Below are 26205 nucleotides of genomic sequence, written 5' to 3' on the forward strand. Positions count from 1 at the left end.
GAAAAAAAGTTGCAAAATTTTCAAAGTTTTTTTTTTTGGACCAAGTCCAAAATGTAATGGCATGGTGCTTGGACCATACCTAATCCCCCCACCAAGTTTCGTCGAAATCCGTCCAGGAGTTTTTCGGTAATACTGTTCACAAACAAACAAACAAACAGACAGGGGTGAAAACAGTAATCTCCATCCATCTTCGATGGCGGCGGTGAACTAGAGGGGGAGCACTCGGTAGAGTGCAAAACCTCCGCCGCCAATACTGCTGGGTCACTCAAGTGAACCTGATATCCTATTCATTCAATTTGACGTCAACAGTGCTCACAGAGTTATAGTTTGCAACTTTCCCTTTTACTTTTAACTTTTACATAGTCAATTCATTAGTCATAACTGGATTCCTTGAGACAGAAATTGATTTACATGGGTATATCCACCTGAAGTTCCAAAATCAGCTGCAATTATAATTTTGGCATGTTTTTTGTTGGAAATCACTTATAACATGTAGAAATGTTATCGAAAAATGTTATCAAATGTTATCATGTTATCAAAAATGTTATCATGTTATATTTATTATAAATGTTATAACATCAAATGTTATAATGTTCCGATGTTATCAAAAAAAGAAATCGAAATTTTGTTGAAAAAAAAAGTTGCAAAAATTTTTTTCTCTAACAATTTTTTTTTGGGGGGGGTTTGGGGGGTTTTTTGGGGGGGGGGTTGGAAATGCATTTTTTGGGTTGGAAATCACTTCAAACATGTAGAAATGCAAAAAAAAAAAATTCAAATATTTTTTCAAAATGGCCGCCATAGCAACCATATTGGATTTTGGACCAAGTCCAAAATGTAATGGCATGATCCTTGGACCATACCTAATCCCCCCACCAAGTTTCGTCGAAATCCGTCAAGGAGTTTTTCCGTAATACTGTTCACAAACAAACAAACAAACAAACAAACAGAAAGGGGTGAAAACAGTAACCTCTGTCCATCTTCGATGGCGGAGGTTAATAAGAAATAAACAGAAGAGAAACAATAGGTTACCCAGTCCTGACTGGGTACCCTAATTATGAAAGTAAAACGTGAGGTAATCTACAGCCCAAATTCAGATTCAAGGGGTGCCTCCACACTCAGACAAGGGGTCATATGAAATAAAGAAAATAAAGAAATCCCTTTTCGTTCCTTCACTTATCTGAGTCCAGGCAATCTTTTTGGACTCGACGATCGAACCACGTCAGCATGCGTAATCGCGCCCCAAAACAATGGCGCCGAGCAATTTGTGAGGCAATATTCAACGTTAGGGCTCCCGAACCGTGGTGCAGCTTCTTCGTCGACCGTGCCTGCCAATCCCGCTCTCCGCAGAATGGCGCTGCTCCCCTCGGTGATATACATGAGGCTTCGAGGTCCGTCTCTCACGACCAACGAAGAATCAATGGCCAGTGTCCTGCTCAGCACGCGGCCAATTTGCCTCAGCATGAATACGACAATCACGCAGCTATTTTGTCGTGCCGAGAGGAGAACGAAGCAAGATCCTCCATCCCAGTCACGTCCCTCTCATGACAACAACTGCAACCTCACTCTTCTTCATGTGTCAAAGGAAAGACAGCCGTAATGCCCTACCCTTTTGACCGCCGATTCTGCTTCTCTTGCTTCTGTCCTGCTTCGAGCCTTCGTCTCCGACCGTGTCTCTCTTCTCCTGCAACGACCTGCCTCTTCGTTCTCTTGCCGAGACGTGCTCTGCTTTTATCCCTCACACCAAACTCCACTTGTGTGTTCGCTTCTCGCTACGAGCTGTTTCCCCATCGTCTGAATAACGTGGCCTCTTACATGCTTTTCTTCATCCCACTCATGTCATGCCCATCAATCATCCGCCTCGGGGGCATGACTTGGCCCACTGTCACCCTTTGAGGCGGAGCTTCTTCCTACTTGGTCATGCAGCTCGGTTGTAATGGCAGTTGCCGTTACAAAAATGTCATTCTATCACTGCTGGTTTGTAGTACAAAAGCAAAGGGAAAAGTCATGGGGGGCAAATGCATACTGGGGGAAATTATCCTTAATCCCTATCTAATTAACACTGCACCCCCCCCCCATGTGGTGACAAGTAACGCTTAAGCTCATCGTTTCCCTACTTAGTTTGCATCGAGATGTCTCCTACACATCCATGGGCCAAGCAACTCTATGCAATCCTATCTCTCCAATGAAATTCCTCCATTTACCCCACAAACATAATAGTATGTTGAAATTGGGGGAACCTAAACATTGTAAAGTGTGGTCCTGTGGTTCTGCTTTATACCTCAGCAGCCTAAGACACAATAATTTGTTCATACAAGAGTCATCACAAGCATTGTGCAAAGTCTTATTATCGCAATGAGCTTCAGTGATACCAATCATGTAAATTAATTCAGTAAATGTTCAAACTTCAATACAGTGATCAATTAAATTTAAATAATGTCCAGCCTTTGATTAAAAACACGCACATGCAAAAAACACACACTTTTAATTAATTGTACAGTATCAGCTGTTCCTAAAATATATTATAATTTTAATGATTGCTGTAAATTCTGTTAATTTCACAATATGCTATATTAAACTTTATTTAAGTTGTAAACCTCAAAACATAGCTCCCTTACCTAAATTAAGAACCTTAACCTGTAAGCAAATCGACTGGTTTCCCGACCACATGGAACATCAGCTGAGCACTGTTCTTCCTCGAGGTTTTGATACTTTCAGCCCAGAACCTCTCCAAACGACAGGACTACAACCTCGATCATGGATCCACATCAGTTGATCTCTAACCTCAGTTGCGTCCAGGCAGTCAGTCAACCCATCAACGCAACATCACTATTCAAACTTTAATCGCTAGAGGATTAAATGTGTTATCACATTCCATTCTATGATAATTACATTAAATCAGGCATACAGAACAAGCTGTTTACACACACACACACACACACACACACACACACACACACACACACACACACACACACACACACACACACACACACACACACACACACACACACACACACACACACACACACACACACACACACACACACACACACACACACACACACACACACACACACACACACACACACACACACACACACAGTGAGGAGGAGGCGGCAGCAAATCACGCTGCCCTCCTCTTGCCTGGGACGGAAAGGACCGAGGGCCGTGTCAAATTCATCAGTTTCGAAGGAGAGCTGTGGATATACTACACGAAGAAGTGGAAGGTTTGGAGGAGTGGAAGAAGTACAGAGAGGCATTTAGGGGAATTGCAGAAGATTTGTGTGGAAGGACATCAGGAAAGAGTGCATTGTTGAGGGATAGAAACCAGGTATGGTGGATGGAGGAGGAAGCAAAGGCAGCTGGTGAAAAGGAGGCTTGGAAGATAATATAGAAAATCAAGGATAGAGGGAGGCAGCCAAATGTGGGGCTGCTGCACCTGTATGGGCAGAAGAAGAAAACAACAAGGAGAGCTGTGGATATGGCGAGGAATGATATGGAAGAGGAGGTGTACAATAAGTTGGAAGATGATAGTGTGAAGATGATATCTAAATTCACTTGTGGCAAGGTGAGAATGGTAAAGACATGAAGGGGAAGTGATGACAAAGGATGGTGGCGGGAGGTAAATGACAGAGAGGGGGGCAATATTGAACGTGTGGGAATGATATTTCAAAGAGCTGTTGAACCAGGAAGAAAGAAACGGCGAGCTGAAGCCACCATGTTATGTGAAGGGGAAAGTGGAGTTGGTGGATCACAGAGGAGGAAGTGCGGATGGCATTGAAGAGGATGAAGAAGGGAAGAGTGCCAGGCATTGATGAGGTGTGCAGCGAAATGATAATTGCAGCTGGAGAAGTCGGAGTGAGTTGGACGAAGGGGCTGTTGAATGTATGATAGGGGATTCAATTCCGGAGGATTGGAGGACAGTGCTAATTGTGCCGATATGGAAGAGGAAAGGAGATGTTCAAGATCCGGGAAAGTACAGGGGCATTATGTTCCTTAGTCATGTCATGAAGGTGCTGGAGAGGATTCTGGACGAGAGGATAAGGAAGAGTGTGGAGATGGAGATTGGAGAAGAGCAGCAGGGGTTTAGAAAGGAAGGGGGGAGGGGCGGCAACGGATGGGATGTTCATGCTGAGACAACTGGTGGAAAAGAGGTTGGAGATGCAAGGTGAGATGGCATTGGGATTTGTGGACCTGGAGAAGGCATATGACTATCCCAAGAAAGATGGTGATGACAACACTGAGATAGATGGGAGTGCCAGAAAGCAGAGGTTAGGTTGGTGGAAGGTATGTACAAAGGAAGAGTTTTGGTTGGTCCTGGGATGTCTGAGGAGTTCAGCATCAACATCGTTTTAAGGCAGGGTAGCGCTCTCGGCCCATCCATGTTTATCGTGGTGATGGAGCTGGTAAGCAGGAAGGTAATATGAAAGGTATTCTGGGGAGGATGTCTTATGTGGATGATCTGGCTGTTGTGGTGGAGAGTAGATGGAAGATGCAGGAAGTACTGGGGGAGTGGAAGAAAGCATTTGAGAAACATGGGCTCATGAGTATGGAGAGCATTGAGGTGATGTGGGTCGGGCAGCAGAGAAAATAAATGAATATCAGGTTTGAGGGGAAAGAGATCAGACAGGGAAATAGGTTTGAAAATATGGGAGGAACAGTGACCGGGGATGGTAAGTCCGAGGCAGAGGTGCGGAGGAGGATTCAGGTGGGTGCGAATGTATGTGGGAGGGTGGATTGAGTAATGGCAGACAGAAAGATATCAAGGAAATTGAAAGGGAAGGTTCTGACATTGTGTGCAACGCCAGCCTACCTTTATGGTCTGGAGACGGTGGCACTGACAGAGACAACAACAGATGCTGCAGGTTTGCAAGAACAACTTGGTCAGGAGGATTGCAGGAGTGAAGAGGGTGGATAGAAGGAGGATGGATGAACTGAGGGAGGAGGCCGGGATTGGTGTGCAGATAAGCCTGACGGGGTGATTGGTGAAATGCCGGCTGAGATGGGCTGGTCACTTGGTACAAATGGGGAAAGAGAGAATGGCAAAAAGAGCAGATAAGTTGAGGGAGAAAGGTAGGAGGAAAATAGGTAGACTGTGGGTGAGATGGGAGGATTGTGTGAGAAGGGATATCAGTAAAGTAGGGGTGGTTGGAGCATGGAGAGAGTTGGCTGGGGACAGAGAGAGGTGGAGGAGTATCGTGGTCAAGGCAGGGCAGAAGCTTGGTGCCATCAGACCTCACCTGTTATAAAGGGAGGAGGAGGAGGAGGAGGAGGAGAAGGAGGAGGAGGAGGAGGAGGAGGAGGAGGAGGAGGAGAGGGAAGAAGAGGATGAAGAGGAAGAACAATACGCAATCTTCACCGACCCTGAGGATGGGTACTCTGCTAAGTTGAACAGAAATTGCATCATAGGTCATTGAATTCAAAACATAGTGAAGAATATTGTTATTGATGTCAAAAGGTCAAAGGTCAAGGTCGCATAAAACATCAATTTTCATTTGTTTGACTTAAAATTTGAACAGGATTTGCATATTTGGTCACAGACCTGGTTCACCAAAAATCAGAATTGATGTAGCCTTTTTGACAGGTCAACGGTTTCCATGACAACAATTTCACCTCATTATAATCAATGGGCCTATTGTGAATTTATTATTACCATATACCGCAGTAATTTTTCAACATATCAAAATGAAACTTACACAGCTTAATTGTACGCATGTGTACTATATGTGAGGAAAATTTGGTCAAACTTAGCCAAAGCTCAAGGTCAAGTCCATCTGAAACACATAAAACACCTATGATGTTGCATATATTATGTTGAAAATGTATCAGACAAATTTGTTATGCATTACATTAAATCATATATAACACTTCATAGATCAATTTTTCAAAATTACGAAATTGCTCTTTCCATGGCAACTGTTGTATATTTGGATTTCGCAAGTATCGGCACAAAATCTTTCCTGTCCATTTGTCTTTGACCAGGATATCTCAAAACGTTGTGGATGGATTCAGACGAAATTAGGTGGACCAGTTGGGTGTGTGACAAGGACGAAATGATTAGATTTTGATGAAGATCCAGATACAGAGACTATATTTCTTAAGTGATTCTTCAGCATTGAGAGATAGGGCCAAAAACGATACATAGCACAATGTCTCAAAAAGTTGTGGATGGGTTATAAACAAAAATTGTGGATAGGTTGGGTGTGTGATAAGGAAGAAATGATTCAATTTTTGTGAAGATCCGGCAAAGGAACCGGATCTGAGAATTTTTAAAGTTATTCTTTACCATTGAGTGGTAGGGTTAAAATGATATACAGTATAACACGATATCTCAAAAAGTTATGGATGGATTGGAACAAAACTTGGTGGACAGGTTGGGTGTATGACAAGTACAACTCAATTTGATTTTAGTGAAGATCCAACTACAGATCCAGATAAAAGAATTTTTTAATTTTGTAAGTGATTCTTCACCTTTGAGAGATATAACCATCCATCCATTGGGACCATACTCTGTGAAGAGCGTTGGTGCTGCTGAAGCAATCTCCTGGGCTATTGGACACAATCCTGGATGGGTCACCACTCCAACACTCAAATGGCTCAATCATCCCAGAATGCTGGTACTCATTTTGCCAACCTCGGAAGGACGACAGGCTGAGTCAACCCCATCTGGTATTAATTCAACAGCTGAGAGGGATTTGAACTCAGGACCCTAGGATTTTCTGGGTTTCCTGGGTCAAAACTAAGATCCAGGCTTTCAATGACATCTTGGATGCCACTGTCCTGTCTGTGCCTGTTTGTGGTGAGGATGTTGAGGTCGTGGAGAGATTCACTTACCTTGGCAGTGATATTCATGTCCCTGCCGGCTGTGAGTCAGAGGTCAATCGACGTCTGGGTCGGGCCTGGGGTGTCATGGAATCACTGGATAATGGGGTGTGGCGCTGCCGGTACCTGTGCGGGAGGACGAAAGTACGAGTCTTCAGGTCCTTGGTGCTTCCAGTCTTGCTCTATGGATGCGAGACTTGGACTCTGACTGAGGATCTGAGACGGAGACTTCATTCCTTTGGTACCAAGTCTCTTCGGAGAATCCTTGGCTATCGCAGGTCGGACTTTGTGTCCAACGAGCAGTTGCTGAGAGAGACTAAAATGAGATTTGTTACCTGCAGAGTCCGTGAGCATCAGCTGCGGCTGTATGGATATGTGGCTCATTTTCCTGATGCTGATCATGCTCACCAGATTCTCTCAGCGAGGGAGTCTCGTGAGTGGAGGAGGCCAACGGGCCGACCACGTGCCTCGTGGTTGCAGCAGGTTGATCGGCATCTCAAGGAGATGGGGATGGGCCAGGCATCTGCTTGGGGGATGGCCAGACGGACGCCCCTGGAGTAACGGCGGAAAGTGGACGCAGCGACGCACTGCTCTGGCGCATGCCAGATACCTCCGATACCTGACCTGACCCTAGGATCCCCAGCCCACAATCCTAACCATTAAGCCAACACCAGCCATATTGAGAGATGGGACCAAAATGATATATAGAATGACGCTTCAAAAACTTATGGACAGATTTAGTGGGGCAACTTAGCTAAATATAGCATTACAATTGTGCATTTTGTGAGGAAAGCACCAAATTTGGCACACTAGTAGCCTAACATATTATGAACAGATTTGGATATTGGGCCATCTCAAATTCAGCCGCTGATGGCTGTGGCAGCCATTTTCCACTGCCATCAAAAAATTTGAGATGGCCCAATATCCAAATCTGTTCATAATATGATAGGCTACTAGTGTGCCAAATTTGGTGCATTCCTCACAAAATGCACAATTGTTATGCTAAGTTGTCCCACTAATTTGGACGAACCTTGGTGGATGAGTTGGTTTGGTGACAAGAACAAGCCGATTAGATTTTGGAGGTGCGGATCCAGATCAAGCCTTTCAGTAGGATACAAAATGTAAAATGTTCATCCCTGTGGAGGTGTGCACTCTATCGAGTGCCATTCTACTTACCTCCTCCACCAAAGGTGAGGAGGTTATCTTTTCACCCCTCTCTGTCTGTGTGCGTGTGTGTGCAGGATATCTCAAAAAGTTGTAGACGGATCTGGATGAAATTTGGTGGACAAGTTGGGTGTGTGACAAGGACGAACCGATTATATTTTGGTGAAGATCCTGATCAGGATCCAACTGTTAGAATTTTTTCAGTGATTCTTCACCATTGAGAGATCGGGCTAAACTAATATATAGCACGATATCACAAAAAGTTATGGACGGATTCGGATAAACTTGGTGGACAGGTTGGGTGTGCGCCCATGATGAATTGATTCCATTTTGGTGAAGATCCGAATCTGGAACTGGACATGAGAATTATTTAATATTTAAAGTGATTCTTCACCATTGAGATCAGGCCAAAAACGATATATAACATGATATTTCAAAAATGTATTCGGCCTGATATGTTCTTATGGATCAGGCATTATGTGGCAGAGGTACACTACCGGTCAAAAGTTTTTAGAACAGCCCCATTTTTCCAGTTTTTACTGAAATGTAACCAGTTCAAGTCCAGTGAATAACCTGAAATGGTACAAAGCTCAGCAGTAAACTACCAGAGGTTAAAAAAAAGTTTAGATCACCAAAAACTAAAATAATGTAAATTTCAGATTTCATAAAAAAGGGAACTTTTCAGGGAACAAGTAATGGGTTTGCAACTGCAGCTGTTCTTCAGCAATGAAAGTAAATTAAGCCTTGAAAGTTGATGCAAACAATTCCTACAGGTGTACCTACTTTTGTTGATTAGTTACAAACCCTCTCTCTGTATAAAAGCAGTGCTGGAACAGACTGTGATGCTCCACCCTCTGAAGCATTATTTGGACAATATTGTACTGCAGGAAGTAGTATATTGCTATCATAATGGTGAGGAAAAGACAATTAACAAAGGAAGACAGACAGACCATGAAACCCTTAAAAGTGTAGGTCTTTCCTTTAGAGAAATTGCAAAAAAGCCAAGGTGTCAGTGAGTAGTTTCCTACACCATCAAAAGGCACTTGGAAACTGGAGGAAACTCTGACAGGAAGAGGTCTGGCAGACCCAAAGCCACAACACAATTAGAAGACAAGTTTCTGAGAGTCAACAGCTTGCGTGATAGGCGGCTCACAGGACAGCAGCCTCAAGCACAGCTTTACACTGGTCGAAGTAAGAAAGTCTCAGTTTCAACTGTGAAGAGAAGACTTCGAGCTGCAGGTTTGACAGGTCGAGTGGCAGTAAGAAAGCTATTGCTAAGATGGCAAAATAAGAAAAAGAGGCTTGCCTGGGCCATGAAGCACCACCAGTGGACTACTAAAAACTGGAAGAAGGTCTTCTGAACCGATGAATCAAAATTTGAAATCTTCGGTTCATCACACTGGGTTTTTGTGCGCCATCGAGTAGGCGAAAGGATGGTTCCTCAGTGTGTGACACCAGCTGTCAAACATGAAGGAGGAAGCGTGATGATGTGGGGTTCTTTTGCTGGATCCAGAGTCAGCGACTTGCACAGAATGACTGGCACCTTGAACCAAAAGGGCTACCACAGCATTTTGCAGCACCATGCAATACCATCTGATCTATGCCTAGTTGGTCAGGGGTTCATCCTACAGCAAGATAATGACCCAAAACATACCTCCAGGCTGTGTCAGAACTACCTTTGAAGAAAAGATCAAGACGGTAGGCTTCAAATCATGGAATGGCCAGCACAGTCTCCAGACTTAAACCCCATTGAGCTGGGTTGGGATGACCTGGACAGAAGGGTGAAAGTAAAGCAACCTGCAAGTGCAGCACATTTGTGGGAACTTCTGCAACAGTGTTGGGAAGAACTTTCCGAACAATATTTGATTTCTATTGCAGAAAGAATGCCACGAGTATGTTCGGCTGTTATATCTGCAAAAGGCGGCTACTTCGATGAGTCAAAAATTTAGATTAAATTTTGTTCAACAAAACAATCCCATGATTTCTTTTTTATCTGCAATTGTTTATTTGTTCTCTGCTTTAATTTCAGGGTACATTGAAACATTAAACTGCTTAAATTTCAGTAAAAACTGGAAAAATGGGGGTGTTCTAAAACTTTTGACCGGTATTGTATGTGCTCTACCGAGTGCCCTTCTAGTATTGTTCTGTTTTGTCCTGATCTACCTCTGCACCATCGTATGTTCTTGCTCGTTTACGAGCCTCGACTCTGTATATAATTTTTTCTCTTCGGTATACAGAAGAACAGACTTTCTCAGAGTAGAGTAGTTCATCCACCTGACCACCCAGCTGTTGCATTATACCTAACAGTGCTTGGTTGTTATCAAGCTGCATTCAGTTGATGTCTTTAAAAAGCTTGTCAACTGCGATGCAAATTTTACTGCGTAGAGACAGGTGCATTCAATCGTCATACTGCTTTGCATGCATCCTGTTCCAGAGGTCAATTGGGAGTTCAGCCTTCAGATAGCACATTTCTGGGGGATTGTGACTATAATGCTGATGCAGTGACCCTGATAAGTTTGCATCAGGATTTTTAAGTTGTTCAGGGTGCTGGCGATTACTCACCTCATTGTAGAGAGATACTTCAATGTCCAACAACACCAGCATATGGGAAACTTTTCCCGAGCTCAACGTCCAGCCAATGCACAGCACAATTTGAACTGCAACACCCTGCCTGTGAAGGATTAATCTTATAGTTTATAAGTGGGCCTATCCTGTAGGGAATCAAACCCAGACTAGACAACTCAAAGGTAAGTGTGCTCCATCTACAGCATCCTGTCTGAACAATTACATTCAACAATTTTACAATACACTGACCTACACAGTCTACAATGTTTTATATTATTTGCCCTTAATAGAAAGCACTGCAAACATTCAGCACTGTTAAGAGTGTTACATAACCAACAGTTCAGGCAATATCTCAGCCGAGACTAACCCAGTCTTCATCACATTACTCACAACAAGCACTATTCTGCATTAATTAGGGCCAAAAATATATTCAAGCTTGTTAGTATAGTATAGACAATCAAAATCCAGGAAAGAGCAAAATAACAGATTTCAAGGGTTACCAAAATATATGAGGGCTTCCAAAAATTACAGGTTGAAGGTAAAAATAGAGGACAACGCGATGGTGGTGAGCTGAAACTTTGAAATACAATGGTGAAAGATGTGTGATAATGACAGAAATGGGAAGGCAATTTTTTAGGTGGGAGAAAAGAGGGACAGAATGTAGGTCAGCACACAGCCTAGACTTTGGAAAGCTTATATGACAATGGGAACACCAGACAAAACATGTTCAACCTGAAGGTATTTGTGAGAGGCAAGAGGCTATAAGGGAAGAGAGTGCATTAGGAGATGAGATGCCAACACAGTACAGCTATAGCAAATTGAGAGGCTACTGACCTGTGATTAAGCCTATTGAATGGTGATGCCAATGATTTTAAGTGCTTTGTATGCGACAATATCTAGAATTGATGTGGAAAGCCAGGCATTGGCCCACAAGCGTCGTGCAATGCTCAATTGTTATACATATGGATGCTATCGGTTGCAAGGGGGTCTGAAGCATTGAATAGAGACTTGACCTGAACCTGACAGAATGCCAAGTCTGCAGTAACTATCTTTGGAGGTCAATTTGAATATTTTGTCTACTCTGTAGAGATTGTGATTGGCGGTGAGGCCGAAAAGTTCAAAAGACCTAACTTCTTACAGTGGCTGGGGATGAAAATAGAGAGGTGGGTTCGTTTGACAGTCCGTCCAGAGCGATAGGATGAGACTGAGATTTGCCAGGATTGAAAGACATGGTCCATTCATCAGACCAGCATCTAATCAATTTCAGATCAGGAGAGAGTAACGCAGCTGCTGACTGTTTATCAGTGGGTTGGGGGTACTGTACAACGCTGTGTGGAGCCATCTGCAAAAAATATGGAAAAATTGTTTTGATGCAAAAACAGAATTTTGACATTCAATTTTGTCATGACAATATTTTTGCATTGTGGTTGGTATTTCTTTCAGAACATTTTCTCAGTGTGTTTCAAAGACATTTTAGTAACAGATTTTACAAGAAGTCATCTCTACATTGACATTTAAAGGAGATTGTAATCAAAGATTTATTTGTAGTCTATGGTTAAGTTTTCAACTTTTTATTGTATCGCCCTTAAAGCTTTATAAATAGCAGCTTTATTAGTTTTCCCACAGGAGTCCAGAGTTCATGATATTGAGGTGTCAGATTCATATATAGCAAGTCCTCGCTTAATGTTGTAGTTACGTTCTTGAAAAGTGGGACTTCACCTGAAACGACTTCAAGCTAATCCCATTTCCCCATACAAATTCATGTATATTGGGGGAGTGGGGATAGGTTCCACGGATAATTATTTATGGAGTAAAAGATATAAATCATTTTCAACAATCAATTAAATATCATCGTCTCCGGTTACTTTTTTCTCATCATCTCTTGTTGCTTCAGATCTTCATTGGTTAGCTCTTCTCCCTGTGGTTCCAGAAGTTGTGTAACATCAGTTTCTTCCACCTCATCAAAACCCACTTTATAGGCCAAGCCGAGGATAACCCTTCATAGCGGAGAAAACATCTATAAATCCTTTCAAGTCATTGACACAATCAGGCCACAAATTCCTCCACACACCAATCATGCACACCTGAGTAACTTCTGCTCAGGACCCACCGATGTTATCGATGCACAGCTCGGTATATACAAGGCCTACACTGTACGTACTCTGGGTGGGCTTACACACCAGTATTAATGGTACGGCTTGTACACTGGTATTTATGGTAATGGTTTACACTGTAGCTTTATTATAATGAGGAAACCATTAGCGTGGTACTAAATTAGAGGTAAAACGACTTTGTAACAGAATGGTGAACGACTTTAAATGAGTATGTTCTCCAATAGATCAGTGACTTAATAACGAAACGATGTTAACCGGGACGATGTTAAGCGAGGACTTACTGTACAATGTTAATTTGTTAAATATCTAAGAACGGTCCTTGTGGTTTATTGTTTAAAAAAAAGAAAATAGAAAGAACAAGTCTGGAGATGGCAATGGTTCATTCACGAGCGGTATTTGACGATGTAGTTTGACTAAGTTATAAAAATGATCAACATGATGTGGTACGAGTGACGGGTTATTAGCTGCAAAATGTCGAAAACCCGGTTTCGTTCAACAACTTTCAAAATTTGACCTTTGCATAACCTTTAAAGGTCACAAAACAATGTTGTGGACATTAAAACAAGGAAACAGAATACGTGCTATAGCATATTGGAGTTAATTCGTCGAAGAAGGTCGAAAACCCGGTTCGATTACCACAACTTTGAAAATTTGACCTTTGTGAACTTTAAAGGTCAAAGGTCAAGGATTATGACCTTTGGTGCAATACTTCCTCTAGAACATTCCAGGAACAATATAACGTCATATAGGCTATATGGCATTTCACACTCCTCGGATTATCCATATTTGATGAAATCAGCGTAAAAACAAACTTGTAGGGAGCGCTACGGGCAAGGTGTTCGAGACAGAGAAAAATGGTTTCAAGACTTTAGGTGGGGAATGACCTCAAGATTATGCATAAAAAATATTGTCATCCTAGCTCTCAGAGTTTGGGTGGTCGTATGATTTTTATGTCAAAATTCGCAATTTTCTAAGTTCGTGACCTTGTGACCTTGACCTTGGGACGAAAATGAAAAATCGAGCTCCGTGGGGCTATACAGGTGCCATTGGGCTAACCAAATACTGAAACCCCTGCCAGATTTGACAAACCCCCTCAGAGAAGATGGATTTTTATGTCAAAATTCGCAATTTTCTAAGTTCGTGACCTTGACCTTGGGACGAAAATGAAAAAAAATCGAGCTCCATGGGGCTATGCAGGTGCCATTAGGCTAACCAAATACCAAAACCGCTGCCAGATTCGACAAACCCCCTCGGAGAAGATGCAAATTGAAATTGGCTACCCCCTAAAAACACGTTTTTTGGGTGTGGCTCCACCCATAATGGGCGCACCATGCCCATTCTCAGGAAGACACAACTAAATCATGATATAAACCTCCCACCAAAATTTTTATCAGGATCGGATCAAAACCCACGGAGCTATGCTCGGGACAGACGGACAGACAGACAAGCAGGTAGGCGGACATTAATAGTCGGCCGTTGCTAGGCAACGGAGGGGTCCATAGCAACGGTTCTTTCTCACACATAACTAGAACATGCCATTAACCTTCCATACCAGTTTCATGTATATCTGACTCATAGTCTCTGAGATATAACGAACTTCAATTTTTTATTGTTTTCGACCAGGGTTCATTCAAAGTCTATCTTCTCCGACAGTTTTCATAGGATCCGGCTGGAATTTTTTGACAATATGGCTGAATGTACTGCCCACAGTCGCTCGTGGCCCGATTTTTTATTTTCGAAAAAATAATTCTTTTATGATTTTTCAAAAATTCCAAAGTCCCGTTGCTCGGCAACGGTGGTGTCCATAGCAACGGTTCTCTTTTGCACACAACTAGGTCATGATATGAACCTACCAACCAAGTTTCATCAAAATCGCCATTGTATTAACGGAGCACTGGACCGAACAGACATATATACAAGCCGGTAGGCGGACATGGGCAGTCGACTACCCAATAGAATCTGACACGATGGGCCCATTCGATGGGGAATGACCTGAGGATTAAGCACAAGAAAATTCATGATCCGAGCTCCAAGGGTTAATGCTGCAGATTGTTTTTTCGTGAAAATACCCCCACATTTGGAGGTTTTTCGGCCGTTGCTAGACAATGGAGGGGTCCATAGCAACGGTTCTTTCTCACACGTAACTAGGAGATACCGTGAACCTACCATACCAGTTTCATGTATATCTGACTCATAGTCTCTGAGATATAACGAACTTCGTTTTTTTATTGTTTTCGACCAGGGTTCATTCAAAGTCTATCTTCTCCAAAAGTTTTTATAGGATCCGGCTGGAAATCTTTGACAATATGGCTGAATGTACTGCCCACAGTCGGTCATGGCCCGATTTTTGATTTTCGAAAAAACAATTTTTTTATGATTTTAAAACAATTACAAAGTCCCGTTGTTAGGCAACCAAAGGGGCGTTAGCAACCAGTACCTACGCGGCACAACGAGGCCATAAACTGGTCCTACCACCCAAATTTCATCAAAATCAAACAACTGCAAGGGGGTCAAAAACCCCTGCCAAACACACACACGGACAGACCGACACCACAACCAACAAATAAGGGTAGACAATAGATCAAAAAAATTTTTTTAATCGAACAAAATTGTTTTTTGGAATTTTTTTTTCGACTCGATCAACTACCCAACAGACCGACACCACGACCAACAAATAACGGTAGATCAAAAAAAAATTTTAATCGACAAAAAAATTTCAGAATTTTTTTTTTTTTTAGACTCGATCGACTACCCAACAGACAGACAAGACAGACAGACAAATATATTGACGGAAATACTGATAATAAGGGTCGAAAAAAAAAATCGCAAAATTTTTTTTTGAGACGAGATCGACTACCCAACAGACAGACACACACCAATAACGAATATAGTGGTCACTTACTGACTCGTGAACTTATTGACTCATGAACCAAAAAGAAGTACAGTCTCCTCGTTTTTTATTCCTGCAAGTGATTTCTGTACAAAATATACCACAAGTCTAACATTTTGATTCTGATGTACCATTCTCTGTTGCAGAGTGTCTGTGTTGCTGAAGCAGTTTCTTGGCAATGGTTATACTGGGTGGTTTACCATTGCTTTTTCAGCAGTAGTTATGGCAAGAATTTGAAATTTGTTCATGGTGCCGGCAGTAGCCTGCCTACTCCTTGCAGAGGACACCATGGGATCTTTAAAGCCCACCCACTAGTACCAGCAGATGGGATGCCCAACTTAACGTCTATCCGAGGGACGGCACACACATTGATGAATTACTCTGCCTGTGAAACACCAGAATTACAGTTTGTAGCTAGGTTGGGATTCAAACCCATGCTAGATAGCTTAGAGGAGTGTCTGTACCTATTGGCCATCCTGCCAGTCCTAAAGTCTTACATTGATAACGTTTTTTTTTTTTTTTTTTTAATGAAAGAGGAAGAACATTTCTATCCGCACCCCCTTGAAAAGTACCCTTCTTGCATGGAAGGGAGAAGGGGATAAGGAAATGCTAACGCACTGATCAATTGTACAACTGGCATTAGAACGTGCTTTAAGCAGACCAGATATTCATTATAAGACATTTGATTGAGCAATTTTTTAAAGAAAGAAAATTCAAAGCATCCTTTCAAGCAGGATGACAGGTACTCATATTATGGAAAATAATAGACAATTTTTTTTTATGTACATGCAGTCCATGCATTACAAAAACATGTTCATTTTATCATAAATTTGTTGATTTTCACGCTGTAGTACCGTCATCTTTAGGAGGGATTTCCTGCTAGTGTCATGTGGTGGAATGCAGACAACCCATGAAACAAGATGATTCTGCCATTCACAAAGCACATGACATTTCTTAATTTATTAACAAGCTCATTCTGTTCATTTTTTCCCCCCTTGCTTGTTATGTCCATTTGTGACCTCTTTTGTCCTCTCGCTCTTCCATAAGCATAGATTGTGTATGAAACAAAATAATTATTTCTTCCTTTAACGGCCGTAACTATTCCCACACCATGGGGTCGGCCGGGAGGAGGTTATTCACCCAAGTACTTCATGAACCATTTTTCCCAGCTTAACATTCGACCAAGAAGGTTAAAGGAATTCGTCCTGGGTGCCGGCAATACAAGAGATAGGGATATTTAACATCCATGAACTAATTCCAGCAGATGTGATGTCCATTTTAACGTCTATCCGAGGGACAGTGCATACAGTGATGCCACGCATTGCCTGCGAAATACCTGGGCCAAGATTTGACCCCAGACTAGACAAGCGTGCATACCTTTAGGCTATCCTGCCAGCAATTGTCTGAAAAATCCAATAAAACAGAAAAGGTAAGAAACATTTCAGCTTATATTTCCAATTATCTTATTGGTGAGAAAATAACTTATAAGTCAACGCAAGGTAAATCTCCTGGCGTACCAAAAATGTATATCCTGTGGGATATTATCTGTCTTGCAAGACCAATTCACTCTTCTGGCTACTGGGGATTTTCATCAAGTCCCAATGTAATGTTTTCTGGATTTTATAACAGTCGTAAGGTACACAAACAATGAATAGTGCACCCACCTAAAATTGCCATTGTGGAAGAAAATTTTCTTGTCCACAAAGTTCTTTTCTTGCCCAGTTTTTTGAATCATTCTTTCAATAAATCCATCATGTTTTGTGACATGAAAGTTTTTGTCTAATAGTTCTCAACATGTAAGGTATCCCCTGTAGCAGCAGAAATACTAGTGTACCACCATTCACATAATTTGCCCCATATTGGGTAGTCGATCTAGTCTAAAAAAAAAGAATTTTTTTTTTTTTTGAGATTTGTTCTACCCTTATTATCAGTATTTACAATGGCGATTTCAGTTAATACAAGGCAGCGGCTTGGGATCCAAGAGGTCCTGAGTTCAAGCCCCGTTGGGCCACTGAATTAATACACCAGGGGGTTGACTCAGCCTGTCATCCTTCCGAGGTCGGCGAAATGAGTACCGGTATACTGGGCCGGTGTATACCACGGTTAAAATAGGTGTACCATATCCCTGTGTCGTAAGAGGCGACCAGGGTTGCGTCAGGAAGGGCATCCGGCATAAAACATGTGCCAAATCACTATGCGGATCATACGGATGATCCGCTGTGGCGACCCCTCACGGGAGCAGCCGAAAGAAGAAGAGAGATTTCAGTTAATACAATGGCGATTTCGATGAAACTTGGTTGGTAGGTTCACACCATGACCTAGTGTGCAAATGAGAACCGTTGCTATGGACACCACCATGGCCTAGCAACGGGACTTTGAAATTTTTTAAAAATCATAAAAAATTAATTTTTCGAAAATGAAAAATCGGGCCACGAGGGACTGTGGGCAGTACATTCAGCCATATTGTCAAAAATTTCTAGCCGGATCCTATGAAAACTGTCGGAGAAGATAGACTTTGAATGAACCCTGGTCGAAAACAATAAAAACTAGAGGGGGAGCATTCAGTAGAGTGCAAAACCTCCACCGCCAATACTGCTGGGTCACTTAAGTGAACCTGATATCCTATTCATTGCAGGTCAAAACGGATCAGACTCTACTGAACCACGATTGAATAAACTAAACTAGATCGACGCGCATGTAGAAATGCCAAAAAAAAATCGAATTTTTTTTGAAAAAAAAGGTGCAAAATTTTTGGGTTTTTTTCTCTAACAATTTTTTTGGGGGTTGGAAATCACTTAAAACATGTAGAAATGCAAAAAAAAAATTCGAATATTTTTCAAATAAAATGAAATTTTTTTGAAAAAAAAGTTGCAAAATGTTTTTTTTTCTCTAACCAATTATTTTTTTTTGGTTGGAAATCACTTAAAACATGTAGAAATGCAAAAACAAAAATTCAAATAGTTTTTCAAAATGGCCACCATAGCGGCCATATTGGACTTTGGACCAAGTCCAAAATCTAATGGCATGATCCTTGGACCATACCTAATCCCCCCACCAAGTTTCGTTGAAATCCGTCCAGGAGTTTTTTCCGTAATACTGTTCACAAACAAACAAACAAAGCCAGGGGTGAAAACAGTAACCTCCGTCCATCTTCGATGGCGGAGGTTAAAAAACGAAGTTCGTTATATCTCAGAGACTATGAGTCAGATATACATGAAACTGGTATGGTAGGTTCATGGTATGTCCTAGTTATGTGTGAGAAAGAACCCTTGCTATGGACCCCTCTGTTGCCTAGCAACGGCCGAAAAACCTCTAAATGTGGGGGTATTTTAACGAAAAAACAATCTGCAGCATAAACCTTTGAAGCTGGAATCATGAATTTTCTTGTGCTTAATCCTCAGGTCATTCCCCATCGAACGGGCCCATCATGTCGAGTTCTATTGGCTAGTCGACTACCCATGTCCGCCTACCGGCTTGTTTTAGTTTTCAGTCTCTCCTGTGTTTTTGTATGTTGTTTTTAGCTCGCCTGTTCGAAGAACTGAGAGCTATAGCGATACCCCCGGCGTGAGAATCAGCGTGAAAATGTTAAAAGTTTTTGGTGCAAGTTATTTCCTTTCTAATGTTTTTATCTACCACACTTTTTTACTGATTACAATATACAAATACATATATTGCTTTAAAATTATTTGGATCAGACTTCAATGCAATGCTATATAAAAATATTATTAGACTAGTCCGATAAATGTATAAACAGGCGAGCATTGGGTGGCTTTGACACAAACTCTGGTTTTTAGCTCGCCTGTTCGAAGAACAGAGAGCTATAGCGATACCCCCAGTGTGAGCGTCAGCATCAGTGTGAGCGTGAGCGTGAAAATGTTAAAGGTTTTGGTGCAAGTTATTTCCTTTCTAATGTTTTTATCTACCACACTATTTTTTACTGATTACAATATACAAATACATATATTGCTTTAAAATTATTTGGATCAGACTTCACTGCAATGCTTTATAAAAATAATTATTAGACTAGTCCGATAAATGCATAAACAGGCGAGCATTGGGTGGCTTTGACACCAACTCTCTGGTTTTTGTCCCATCATGTCAGGCCATCCCATGCTTTAGTAATGACCCTGATAGGCCACATGCATACAGAGTGTGGTTCCTGGCATTCACCAACCTGAAAAATGTAATTAATGGATTCTAGTTTGACCTCCCAAGCAGGGTTTCATGCCTTCGGTGCTCGCAGTTCGCGAGCTCAGCCATCTCACTCATGTATCCACAAAAACGAAACAAAGAGGCAATTGGTGTTCATAAAATTTCTCTCAGCTGCATGCTGCAGATCTCTTCTCGCCTACCTGACACATTTATTTTCGAGAATAGACAGGCAAGCATAATCCAGCAATGAACTGCTGCACAAAATATTGTGCTTCTGCCATACTTATTCAGATGACTGAAAACCACTTCTGCCTTATTTTAACAACAATAACATAAGTAAAATCCAACAATTTTGTACACTGAAATAAAACCGCATCAAAAATACCCCTGGCTACAGTCTTGGAGCATGGTGAAAATGAACAATGATAAAATATTTTAATACAACAACCAAAAGTTAAATGTAAAAGAAAGCTAAAAGCTGAGAGCCAGCTTTCATGGCGCCATTTGTCCAAATAGGGTGGGTTTTCTGAGCTCGATTAATGTGGAGAAAGCCTTGCAATAAAATCAAGAATAAAGCTGGAGCCATTTGGAGCTTAATTGAATTGGAAATTTTTAACCATCTTAGCAGGCCCTGGAATAAAGCATGAAAACCTTTGATTTACATCATGGATGCAATATCTTTTTCTGATATCTAAATGGCCAGAATTGTCACGATCAAAATCATAACAATATAGTACCATACTCTGTTTCTGGCAGACGGAAGATCTATAAACATGACACCCAGTTTAATGACCATCCAAGGGATGGCACACAAATTTATGAATCACACTGCCGATGAAACACTGGGATTACACATTTGAGCTGGATCAGGATTCAAACCCAGGTTAGACTGCTTTAAAGGCGAGTGTGCGTAACTCTAGGCCATCCTGTCAGCCTTTGTCCGTGATTTATCCTTCATAAATAATGAGTGTCAAGAAAGGAAACAGAACGGACCATTTGATATGACTCAACCATGATTTGAACCACTGGTCTCTCAGACTCAGAGCGAACGATCTAACCATTAGGCCACAGAGTCTGGTTATTGAAAACATACAAGTTAAAATTAAGCAGTATTGTGTGAGAAGCTAATCATTTGTCCATATCTACAGAAAGAGCATCATACAAAGTGTTCACTTGTCATTTGGAGAATAATGGCAAGAAAATATTAATGCAGAGCCAAAGAAGATTGTTCATTGTAAATAGCATGTGGCAAGTAATGTCAATGTTTTTATGGAAATCGACTGGTATACACATTATGAAACCATTCACATTGAATTTAGTAGAGAAGCACAAGAAAAAAAAAGCCATACACAACATTTTTCTCTCTGTTTATAGACTTTCAGAAATAACGTCAGTGAGCTAAGATGATGTCTAAATTATTCTAAATGTGCATTTTTAACACTAAAGATGTCGGAATATTGGTTCTAGTCAAGTTTTTTTATTTATTCGTTTTGAGTGATTAATATTGATTTGATTTGTAAGAGAAGCCAAAATATTATGTTGTTCAACTCTGAGCATACTGCTATCAAACGGGGCATACTGTGCACAAGCTCAAAAAGGACACCGATTCATAAAAGGTGTTGGTGTGGTTTGTTTTAGTAAAACTAGTAACGGTACCGTTTTTTATTACTCCACGACAGCAGGAACCCTTTATAATACAGCATGACACACTAAAAACACACATGGATGCTGCTTCTTTCAGTAATAGATGAGCAAACTTCACAACATTATTGGCATCTTGAGTGACATATTCATATCATTTCATTCAAACTGCTATTGAGATAGCCTGATGATTCCATTGAAGAGAATGTTTAAAGACACGTTAGTGCCAACCCTGAAATCCAGCATTCTTGCCAAGCCCGTGCCATTGGAAATGTAGACAAGAATACCATGCATCACAAGTCAGTTAGCCAAAGGTAGTGACTGTTTGACAGCCAGTTCCTCAGGTAACATTGACAAATTTGCAATGCAGGTAGCCCCCGCATTATGAAGAAATTACATATCCTTATACCCCTTCGTTATATGAACCTTCATTAAGCGATGAATATCCCAAAATGAAACCATTCATTGTAGCGAACCTTCGTTAAGCGGGGGATACCTATGTATCAACGGGTTAGCAGGATAGATTTTTAGATTTGCACACTCGGCTTTGAGCTGTTTAGCCTCAGTTTGAATCTCGACCTCGCTATAAACTCATCCTGCTTACGATTGATCAAAGAGTGTGCTGCCACTTGGATGGACATTAACCTGGGTTTCCGATAGCATTATAGCTGGTTGATGTTAAAATATCCCATGGTGTGTTTTGAGAAGAGTAGCCAAAGTCATCACTAATACCCTGATCAAATTACAAATTCTTGCCCAAATCAGCAACAGTTGAACATCACGCCTGACCAACTGGTTCGTAGGCTTGGGCCAAAAATGTTGCCTGTCCAACCCCATAAGAAGGTGTGAATAATTGGAGCTGTTAAATAAGTACTGCAGTACAAATAATAGAATGTATATGAGGCGCCGCGAGGAGGAGTGATGTAAGGGACACATCGGCAATTTTGGAGTTAATGCCATATAGCACTATTTTAACCCTTACCCTATCATCATCATATCATTAAAATATGTTGCTTACATCACTCCTCCTCGCGGGGCCTCATATATACATACATATCTATACATACACTACACTACATGTAAGACGTCGGCCATAATAAAGCTTGCATTGTTAGTGTGAGAAAATTCTGAGGATATCCAAAGACTCAATATCTCAGTGGGCAGTCAGCGCGCAAGTGATAAGGTCCTTGGGTTCAAGTCCCGGGTCGAGTCGGAATTTTTTCACACAAGCCCCACACAGGAATTTCTTCCTGTTTTTGTACTTCATACTCATAGTGAGGGTTGTCAGTCGTGCAGCTATTTAAGTAGTTTGTCAAATGATATAACTTTTTCTGCAAGGATAAATATTTTATATTTAATTGCAAGAGACGTTAATCAATTTATCTAACCAACAACTTTGAATGAGTGCCTCCTACCATGCAAACAGGCATGTCAATAGAAGTAATACAGCAGCATTAATGGATGCTGTGAAAACTAATCTAAAAAATAAAACAAAAGCAAATGACCAACTCGAATAGCACTCGGTAGAATGGATACCTCCGCAAGGCTGAACAGTTTACGTTTTGTATACCACTGATAGGCCGGTTACGGATCCGGACCTGAACCAAAATTTAATCAACTTGTTCTCGTCACCTAACCAACTCATCCATCGAGTTTTGTCAAAACTCATCCACGTTTTGAAATATCATGCAATATCATGCAATTGTTTTTGCCCCATCTCCCAATGGTGACAAATCACTTAAAAAAAATTTCATTCTCGGATACAGATTTTCCCCAAAATCGAATCGATTTGTCCCTGTCACACACCCAACCTGTCCAACAAGTTTCATCTGAATCTGTCAATAACTTTTTGAGATATTGTGCTATATGTCGTTTTTGGCCCTATCCCTCAATGGTGATGAATCACTTAAAAATTATCGGATCCAGATTTGGATCTTCACCAAAATTGAATATATTCTTCCTTTTCACACACCCAACCTCCACCAAATTTCGTCCCAATCCGTCCACAACTTTTTGAGATATCCTGCACGCACGCACGCACGCACGCACGCACGCACGCACACACACACACACACACACACACACACACACACACACACACACACACGGGTGAAAACATAACCTTCATCCACCTTCGTTGGTGGAGGTAATAACTAACCAATAAATTTACAAGAAAATGAATAAATAAAGATTGCAGACCCTCACCAGAACTTATTTTGTGTGGTCTATTTTGTGAGGCGTTTGTGTACTGGTGTGTTATATAATTAATAAGAGAAATAATTAGAACTGCCACTTTATAACTGCTGGCAGTGATGACCGGGTATCAGGACGTCCCAATTTGATTGGACACCTGACCCTGACCCATGATGCTTTTCATGATTATTAAATTGAATTTAGAATGGGATTAAAATAAATTAAATTCAAATCAAATGGAAGACCAAATAGGTACAAGTCCTGCATTGGAGCAACCAGAAGGAACTCAAACAAGAAAAAAGCAAAGATGAAGTCATCAGGAGGAACCTGGATAGGATTGCCATTTCAGCTGCTACTGCTCTACCCTCAAACCCATCCAGGCAGAGCTAAGTCAGCTTTATTAAAAATAAAATAACAATAAAAATAATAAATGAATAATATGAAAAAGAACCAGATCAAACTTTTAAATAATTCTGGCTGCAAGACCATGCGTCTAATAAAGTTGAAATTTAAAACATGCATTCCCCCATCACTACTAGATCATAATTATGAAGTTTCACATCGATTGATTAAGCGGTTCCAGAAAAAAATATTATTTCATATTTATTTTCTTCAATCCAATATGGCTGCCAAACCACATGACCTATCAATTATTTCTTCATAAAGTTGTACACCAATGGCTTGGGGAACATCTGTGAGATGTTTCCCCTCGATATGTCCAGCTGTTCTGGAGAAGATTTTTTTTTATAGGTTTTAGGGTAAATCCAATATGGCTGCCAAACCATGTAACCTATGACATCATATGTATGAACCTTTTGTTCCTCATGGATAGGCAGTTAAACGTGTAAAGTTTCGCCTCAATCTGTTCAGCCACTTCAGAGAAGAAGATTTTTTTATAGGTTTTAGGGTAAATCCAATATGGCTTCCAAACCATGTAACCTATGACATCATATGTATGAACCTTTTGTTCCTCATGGATAGGCAGTCATACGTGTAAAGTTTTGCCTCAATCTGTTCAGCCACTTCAGAGAAGAAGATTTTTGAAGGTTTAAAAAACAACAAAACAATATGGCTGCCGAATTATGTGACCGATATTGTCATTAAATTATTTTCTGTGGACCACTTTATCCCAAGATGACCCTCAAAAATGTTCATACTGATCAGATGCAGCGTTCGTTCTACATATGCAATTATGATATCATAATGAAGGCACCTATGATGTCATAAAAATCAGACTTATTCCCCATGAGGAGTACTTGCCATGTGCAGTTTCAAATTTTTTTTCTTGGTGCATTTTCAGGGATACAGAGGTCCAAAGTTTTTCCGTTTTTCCAACATGGCTGCCACACCACGTGACCTTTGACGTGAAAATTATCATTTAAACATTCTACATGAGTAGTCGCTTCTATGGTGAAAATTTCGTCTCAATTCGACAAGCGGTTACGGAGAAAAAGATTAAAGTTCTGTGTGGACAAACATACAAATGACGACAGACAAACGGAAAACAAATGCAATACCCTCTGCTTTTGGCGAGGGTAATAACAAAATATCAGAGAACAAGAGCGATAGTTGCTTTGCAATACATGTCCACTACCGATGTGATATTTTCAGACAGATGGACGAGAGCAAATCTAATGTCCGCTCCGGTGATACCGGTAGGGGAATAATAAGTTGATTAAATGACCAGTCTGTACTGCAAGTTCTGGTAACATGTCACCTGTGTCTATGGATTCATGTTGAAGTTCAATGCCTCTTCGTGTCCTTTCTATATAATGAACATATGTAGAAGCTCAACTATGAGCTTTGGACACTTAAATAATAACAGAAAGGCAAGAAATGTAGATAAATTACATCACTGAATGTTACACCATACAATATGCTAGCAAATGATTTGGTGAGTGAAATTTTTGAGCTTGTAAGTGGGAATGACTAAAATTAGAGGTTGGTAGAAGCACACCAACGGTGATTGTTTTCATTTCAAACACATTTCTAAAAGCAAAGCATTAATGATAAAATGTGAAATAAAAAAATAAACAAGCATTACATTCACAAACACCCTGGAGAGGTATCGGTCCAACCATAAAAATAGGGGCAATGACCCTGGGTGCTCACCAGGTAGTGGCTGGAAAAGAAAACCAGGGAACCACTGGTAAGCGTGGATGACCCACAAAATATGTAATGGAGAAGAAAGAAAATACCTATGGATTTTTCTTCATGCCATCAACAAACTTTGGTACATCACGGGTGATGAAGGTTGTGGTCAAGTTTCATCGAAATTGGGTGTGTGGTTTGGGAGACGAAAGCAAATATATACTTTGGGGGACAACCCCCTCCCCTCCCTTTAGACCCACTTAGACCCCAATTTTCTTAATGCCATCAACATACTTTAGTACATAATAGGGAGTGAAAGTTGTGGTCAATTTTCAATGGAATTGTGTGTGTGGTTTTAAAGAAGAAAGCAAATACCTATTTTGCAGGGCAACCTCCCCGTAAACTCACCCCCTCAGAAGGGTTAGACCCCCTCAGACCCTGATTTTTTTTTAATGCCGTGAACAAACTTTGGTACATCACGGATGCTGAAGGTTGTGGTCAAGTTTTATCGGAAGTGCTTATGCAGTTTCTGAGAAGAAAGCAAATACCTATTTTGGGGGGCAACCCCCGGAG

The 26205-nt window shown here is 41.0% G+C and overlaps 1 protein-coding gene across 4 annotated transcripts in view; it reads right to left on the reverse strand.

The window, feature by feature from the left end:
* The window catches only part of LOC147026581 (acetylcholinesterase), a 97838-nt gene that overhangs the window by 56199 nt on the left and 15434 nt on the right, over positions 1-26205 (reverse strand). The window contains exon 3 of one of the 4 annotated variants that reach the window (XR_015058407.1): positions 4814-5014. The exons of the other annotated variants lie outside the window; for them this stretch is intronic. The gene's annotated coding sequence lies outside the window, so the exon portion shown is untranslated. The remainder of the gene's footprint in view (positions 1-4813; positions 5015-26205) is intronic. 4 annotated transcript variants of the gene reach the window in all.

This window comes from Eptatretus burgeri, chromosome 5 (genome assembly GCF_056783735.1).
Source record: "Eptatretus burgeri isolate ZD-2024b chromosome 5, Ebu_testis_v1, whole genome shotgun sequence".
In the NCBI taxonomy this organism is placed as follows: Eukaryota; Metazoa; Chordata; class Myxini; order Myxiniformes; family Myxinidae; genus Eptatretus; species Eptatretus burgeri.